Consider the following 8,043-nt stretch of genomic DNA (forward strand, 5'->3'; position numbering starts at 1 on the left):
GAGAGATGAGTCCACTCAGCACAGGCCCGGGGTGGAGCCTGGGCCTTTCCTGTCCTGCGTGTGGGGCTCAGTATGGCTCAGTGGGCCCTTTGACGAAATGGGAGCAGGAGTGGGCCATTCGGCCCCCTCGAGCCTGCTCCCCCGTTCAATCGGATCATGGCCGACCTTCAACCTCAGGTCCACTTTCCCGCCCGATCCCTCGATTCCCCAAAAATCCATCCATCTCAGCCTTGAATATACTCAACGTCTGAGCATCCACAGGGGGAGAGAACTCCAAAGATTCACCACCCTCCGAGTGAAGAAATTCCTCCTCATCTCAGTCTAGGATGGCCGACCCCTTATCCTGAGACTATGCCCCCTGGTTCCAGACTCTCCAGCCAGGGGGAAACAGCCTCTCAGCATCTACCCTGTCAAACCCCCTCAGAATCTTATCTGTTTCAATGAGATCGCCTCTCATTCTTCCAAACTCCAGAGAATATTGGCCCATTCTACTCAACCTCTCCTCATAGGACAACCCTCTCATCCCAGGAATCAATCCAGTGAACCTTCATTGCACCGCCTCTAAGGCAAGTCTATCCTTCCTTAGATAAGGAGACCAAAACTGTACACAGTGCTCCAGGTGAGGTCTCTCCAAAGCCCTGTCCAATTGTAGTAAGACTTCCTTACTCTGGTCATCACTGGCAGCACGAGGGCAGAGTTGAGGGAGGAGAGCTGAGGAAGGAGGCAACGCCATCGAGGGTTTGAAATGGAACGACATGGGGATTTGAAATCCAAATTTTTCAGGAGCGAGGCATCAGGGGCCTGAGCAAAGAGGAGGCGTCAGGGAGGCCGGACGGCAGGAAAGTTCCGGAAGGTTTGGCCATCCCAGCTCAGGGCGGTTCAGGAATTGGCCACGGAATTTCATCCTCGTGAGACATAGGATCAGGAGGAGGCCATTCAGCCCCTCTCGAGGATGTTACACAGGAACAGGAGGAGGCCTGCGGTATTAATTCAGGGTCTCACAGACCCCGGTGAGTGGGGAATATCCTGCAGTATTTATTCAGGGTCTCTCACAGACCCCGGTGAGTGGGGAATATCCTGCAGTATTTATTCAGGGTCTCTCACCGACCCCGGTGAGTGGGGAATATCCTGCAGTATTTATTCAGGGTCTCACGGACCCCGGTGAGTGGGGAATATCCTGCAGTATTTATTCAGGGTCTCTCACAGACCCCGGTGAGTGGGGAATATCCTGCAGTACTTATTCAGGGTCTCACGGACCCCGGTGAGTGGGGAATATCCTGCAGTATCTATTCAGGGTCTCACGGACCCCAGTGAGTGGGGGGAATATCATGCAGTATTTATTCAGGGTCTCTCACAGACCCCGGTGAGTGGGGAATATCCTGCAGTATTTATTCAGGGTCTCACAGACCCCGGTTAGTGGGGAATATCCTGCAGTATTTATTCAGGGTCTCATGGACCCCGGTGAGTGGGGAATATCCTGCAGTATTTATTCAGGGTCTCACAGACCCCGGTGAGTGGGGAATATCCTGCAGTATTTATTCAGGGTCTCTCACGGACCCCGGTGAGTGGGGAATATCCTGCAGTATTTATTCAGGGTCTCACGGACCCCGGTGAGTGGGGAATATCCTGCAGTATTTATTCAGGGTCTCTCACAGACCCCGGTGAGTGGGGAATATCCTGCAGTATTTATTCAGGGTCTCACGGACCCCGGTGAGTGGGGAATATCCTGCAGTATTTATTCAGGGTCTCTCACAGACCCCGGTGAGTGGGGAATATCCTGCAGTATTTATTCAGGGTCTCACGGACCCCGGTGAGTGGGGAATATCCTGCAGTATTTATTCAAGGTCTCACAGACCCCGGTGAGTGGGGAATATCCTGCAGTATTTATTCAGGGTCTCACAGACCCCGGTGAGTGGGGAATATCCTGCAGTATTTATTCAGGGTCACTCACAGACCCCGGTGAGTGGGGAATATCCTGCAGTATTTATTCAGGGTCTCTCACAGACCCCGGTGAGTGGGGAATATCCTGCAGTATTTATTCAGGGTCTCACAGACCCCGGTGAGTGGGGAATATCCTGCAGTATTTATTCAGGGTCTCATAGACCCCGGTGAGTGGGGGAATATCCTGCAGTATTAATTCAGGGTCTCACGGACCCCGGTGAGTGGGGAATATCCTGCGGTATTTATTCAGGGTCTCTCACAGACCCCGGTGAGTGGGGAATATCCTGCAGTATTTATTCAGGGTCTCACGGACCCCGGTGAGTGGGGAATATCCTGCAGTATTTATTCAGGGTCTCTCACGGACCAAGGTGAGTGGGGAATATCCTGCAGTATTTATTCAGGGTCTCACAGACCCCGGTGAGTGGGGAATATCCTGCAGTATTTATTCAGGGACTCACAGACCCCGGTGAGTGGGGAATATCCTGCAGTATTTATTCAGGGTCTCTCACGGACCCCGGTGAGTGGGGAATATCCTGCAGTATTTATTCAGGGTCTCTCACGGACCCCGTTGAGTGGGGAATATCCTGCAGTATTTATTCAGGGTCTCTCACAGACCCCGGTGAGTGGGGAATATCCTGCAGTATTTATTCAGGGTCTCACGGACCCCGGTGAGTGGGGAATATCCTGCAGTATTTATTCAGGGTCTCACAGACCCCGGTGAGTGGGGAATATCCTGCAGTATTTATTCAGGGTCTCACAGACCCCGGTGAGTGGGGAATATCCTGCGGTATTTATTCAGGGTCTCTCACGGACCCCGGTGAGTGGGGAATATCCTGCAGTATTTATTCAGGGTCTCACGGACCCCGGTGAGTGGGGAATATCCTGCAGTATTAATTCAGGGTCTCACAGACCCCGGTGAGTGGGGAATATCCTGCAGTATTTATTCAGGGTCTCACGGACCCCGGTGAGTGGGGAATATCCTGCAGTATTTATTCAGGGTCTCACAGACCCCGGTGAGTGGGGAATATCCTGCAGTATTTATTCAGGGTCTCACAGACCCCAATGAGTGGGGAATATCCTGCAGTATTTATTCAGGGTCACACGGACCCCGGTGAGTGGGGAATATCCTGCGGTATTTATTCAGGGTCTCTCACGGACCCCGGTGAGTGGGGAATATCCTGCAGTATTTATTCAGGGTCTCACAGACCCCGGTGAGTGGGGAATATCCTGCAGTATTTATTCAGGGTCTCTCACAGACCCCGGTGAGTGGGGAATATCCTGCAGTATTTATTCAGGGTCTCTCACAGACCCCGGTGAGTGGGGGGAATATCCTGCAGTATTTATTCAGGGTCTCTCACAGACCCCGGTGAGTGGGGGGAATATCCTGCAGTATTTATTCAGGGTCTCTCACAGACCCCGGTGAGTGGGGGATATCCTGCAGTATTTATTCAGGGTCTCACGGACCCCGGTGAGTGGGGAATATCCTGCAGTATTTATTCAGGGTCTCTCACGGACCCCGGTGAGTGGGGAATATCCTGCAGTATTAATTCAGGGTCTCACGGACCCCGGTGAGTGGGGAATATCCTGCAGTATTTATTCAGGGTCTCTCACAGACCCCGGTGAGTGGGGAATATCCTGCAGTATTTATTCAGGGTCTCTCACAGACCCCGGTGAGTGGGGAATATCCTGCAGTATTTATTCAGGGTCTCACGGACCCCGGTGAGTGGGGAATATCCTGCAGTATTTATTCAGGGTCTCTCGCGGACCCCGGTGAGTGGGGAATATCCTGCAGTATTTATTCAGGGTCTCACGGACCCCGGTGAGTGGGGAATATCCTGCAGTATTTATTCAGGGTCTCTCGCGGACCCCGGTGAGTGGGGAATATCCTGCAGTATTTATTCAGGGTCTCACGGACCCCGGTGAGTGGGGAATATCCTGCAGTATTTATTCAGGGTCTCACAGACCCCGGTGAGTGGGGAATATCCTGCAGTATTTATTCAGGGTCTCTCATGGACCCCGATGAGTGGGGAATATCCTGCAGTATTTATTCAGGGTCTCACGGACCCCGGTGAGTGGGGAATATCCTGCAGTATTTATTCAGGGTCTCTCACAGACCCCGGTGAGTGGGGAATATCCTGCAGTATTTATTCAGGGTCTCACAGACCCCGGTGAGTGGGGAATATCCTGCAGTATTTATTCAGGGTCTCTCACAGACCCCGGTGAGTGGGGAATATCCTGCAGTATTTATTCATGGTCTCTCACAGACCCCGGTGAGTGGGGGAATATCCTGCAGTATTTATTCAGGGTCTCTCACAGACCCCGGTGAGTGGGGAATATCCTGCAGTATTTATTCAGGGTCTCACGGACCCCGGTGAGTGGGGAATATCCTGCAGTATTTATTCAGGGTCTCTCACAGACCCCGGTGAGTGGGGAATATCCTGCAGTACTTATTCAGGGTCTCACGGACCCCGGTGAGTGGGGAATATCCTGCAGTATTTATTCAGGGTCTCACGGACCCCGGTGAGTGGGGAATATCCTGCAGTATTTATTCAGGGTCTCTCACAGACCCCGGTGAGTGGGGAATATCCTGCAGTATTTATTCAGGGTCTCACGGACCCCGGTGAGTGGGGGGAATATCCTGCAGTATTTATTCAGGGTCTCACGGACCCCGGTGAGTGGGGAATATCCTGCAGTATTTATTCAGGGTCTCTCACAGACCCCGGTGAGTGGGGAATATCCTGCAGTATTTATTCAGGGTCTCTCACGGACCCCGGTGAGTGGGGAATATCCTGCAGTATTTATTCAGGGTCTCTCACGGACCCCGGTGAGTGGGGAATATCCTGCAGTATTAATTCAGGGTCTCACGGACCCCGGTGAGTGGGGAATATCCTGCAGTATTTATTCAGGGTCTCTCACAGACCCCAGTGAGTGGGGAATATCCTGCAGTATTTATTCAGGGTCTCTCACAGACCCCGGTGAGTGGGGAATATCCTGCAGTATTTATTCAGGGTCTCACGGACCCCGGTGAGTGGGGAATATCCTGCAGTATTTATTCAGGGTCTCACAGACCCCGGTGAGTGGGGGAATATCCTGCAGTATTTATTCAGGGTCTCCCGGACCCCGGTGAGTGGGGAATATCCTGCAGTATTTATTCAGGGTCTCACAGACCCCGGTGAGTGGGGAATATCCTGCAGTATTAATTCAGGGTCTCACAGACCCCGGTGAGTGGGGAATATCCAGCAGTATTTATTCAGGGTCTCTCACGGACCCCGGTGAGTGGGGAATATCCTGCAGTATTTATTCAGGGTCTCACAGACCCCGGTGAGTGGGGAATATCCTGCAGTATTTATTCAGGGTCTCACGGACCCCGGTGAGTGGGGAATATCCTGCAGTATTTATTCAGGGTCTCTCACGGACCCCGGTGAGTGGGGAATATCCTGCAGTATTTAATCAGGGTCTCACAGACCCCGGTGAGTGGGGAATATCCTGCAGTATTTATTCAGGGTCTCTCACAGACCCCGGTGAGTGGGGAATATCCTGCAGTATTTATTCAGGGTCTCTCACCGACCCCGGTGAGTGGGGAATATCCTGCAGTATTTATTCAGGGTCTCTCACGGACCCCGGTGAGTGGGGAATATCCTGCAGTATTTATTCAGGGTCTCTCACGGACCCCGGTGAGTGTGGAATATCCTGCAGTATTTATTCAGGGTCTCACAGACCCCGGTGAGTGGGGAATATCCAGCAGTATTTATTCAGGGTCTCTCACGGACCCCGGTGAGTGGGGAATATCCTGCAGTATTTATTCAGGGTCTCACGGACCCCGGTGAGTGGGGAATATCCTGCAGTATTTATTCAGGGTCTCACAGACCCCGGTGAGTGGGGAATATCCTGCAGTATTTATTCAGGGTCTCACGGACCCCGGTGAGTGGGGAATATCCTGCAGTATTTATTCAGGGTCTCTCACAGACCCCGGTGAGTGGGGAATATCCTGCAGTATTTATTCAGGGTCTCACAGACCCCGGTGAGTGGGGAATATCCTGCAGTATTTATTCAGGGTCTCTCACGGACCCCGGTGAGTGGGGAATATCCTGCAGTATTTATTCAGGGTCTCTCACAGACCCCGGTGAGTGGGGAATATCCTGCAGTATTTATTCAGGGTCTCACAGACCCCGGTGAGTGGGGAATATCCTGCAGTATTTATTCAGGGTCTCTCACGGACCCCGGTGAGTGGGGAATATCCTGCAGTATTTATTCAGGGTCTCTCACAGACCCCGGTGAGTGGGGAATATCCTGCAGTATTTATTCAGGGTCTCTCACAGACCCCGGTGAGTGGGGGGAATATCCTGCAGTATTTATTCAGGGTCTCTCACAGACCCCGGTGAGTGGGGGATATCCTGCAGTATTTATTCAGGGTCTCACGGACCCCGGTGAGTGGGGAATATCCTGCAGTATTTATTCAGGGTCTCTCACGGACCCCGGTGAGTGGGGAATATCCTGCAGTATTAATTCAGGGTCTCACAGACCCCGGTGAGTGGGGAATATCCTGCAGTATTTATTCAGGGTCTCATGGACCCCGGTGAGTGGGGAATATCCTGCAGTATTTATTCAGGGTCTCTCACAGACCCCGGTGAGTGGGGAATATCCTGCAGTATTTATTCAGGGTCTCACAGACCCCGGTGAGTGGGGAATATCCTGCGGTATTTATTCAGGGTCTCTCACGGACCCCGGTGAGTGGGGAATATCCTGCAGTATTTATTCAGGGTCTCACGGACCCCGGTGAGTGGGGAATATCCTGCAGTATTTATTCAGGGTCTCACAGACCCCAGTGAGTGGGGAATATCCTGCAGTATTTATTCAGGGTCTCTCACGGACCCCGGTGAGTGGGGGAATATCCTGCAGTATTTATTCAGGGTCTCACGGACCCCGGTGAGTGGGGAATATCCTGCAGTATTTATTCAGGGTCTCACAGACCCCGGTGAGTGGGGAATATCCTGCAGTATTTATTCAGGGTCTCTCACAGACCCCGGTGAGTGGGGAATATCCTGCAGTATTTATTCAGGGTCTCTCACAGACCCCGGTGAGTGGGGGAATATCCTGCAGTATTTATTCAGGGTCTCTCACAGACCCCGGTGAGTGGGGGAATATCCTGCAGTATTTATTCAGGGTCTCTCACAGACCCCGGTGAGTGGGGAATATCCTGCAGTATTTATTGAGGGTCTCTTACAGACCCCGGTGAGTGGGGAATATCCTGCAGTATTTATTCAGGGTCTCACAGACCCCGGTGAGTGGGGAATATCCTGCAGTATTTATTCAGGGTCTCACAGACCCCGGTGAGTGGGGAATATCCTGCAGTATTTATTCAGGGTCTCACGGACCCCGGTGAGTGGGGGAATATCCTGCAGTATTAATTCAGGGTCTCACAGACCCCGGTGAGTGGGGAATATCCTGCAGTATTTACTCAGGGTCTCACGGACCCCGGTGAGTTGGGACTATCCTGCAGTATTTATTCAGGGTCTCACAGACCCCGGTGAGTGGGGAATATCCTGCAGTATTTATTCAGGGTCTCACAGACCCCGGTGAGTGGGGAATATCCTGCAGTATTTATTCAGGGTCTCTCACAGACCCCGGTGAGTGGGGAATATCCTGCAGTACTTATTCAGGGTCTCACGGACCCCGGTGAGTGGGGAATATCCTGCAGTATCTATTCAGGGTTTCACGGACCCCGGTGAGTGGGGGGAATATCCTGCAGTATTTATTCAGGGTCTCACGGACCCCGGTGAGTGGGGAATATCCTGCAGTATTTATTCAGGGTCTCACGGACCCCGGTGAGTGGGGAATATCCTGCAGTATTTATTCAGGGTCTCACAGACCCCGGTGAGTGGGGGAATATCCTGCAGTATTTATTCAGGGTCTCACGGACCCCGGTGAGTGGGGAATATCCTGCAGTATTTATTCAGGGTCTCACAGACCCCGGTGAGTGGGGAATATCCTGCAGTATTTATTCAGGGTCTCTCACAGACCCCGGTGAGTGGGGAATATCCTGCAGTATTTATTCAGGGTCTCACGGACCCCGGTGAGTGGGGAATATCCTGCAGTATTTAT

Source organism: Heptranchias perlo, unplaced genomic scaffold (assembly GCF_035084215.1).
Source record: "Heptranchias perlo isolate sHepPer1 unplaced genomic scaffold, sHepPer1.hap1 HAP1_SCAFFOLD_1292, whole genome shotgun sequence".
Taxonomy (NCBI): domain Eukaryota; kingdom Metazoa; phylum Chordata; class Chondrichthyes; order Hexanchiformes; family Hexanchidae; genus Heptranchias; species Heptranchias perlo.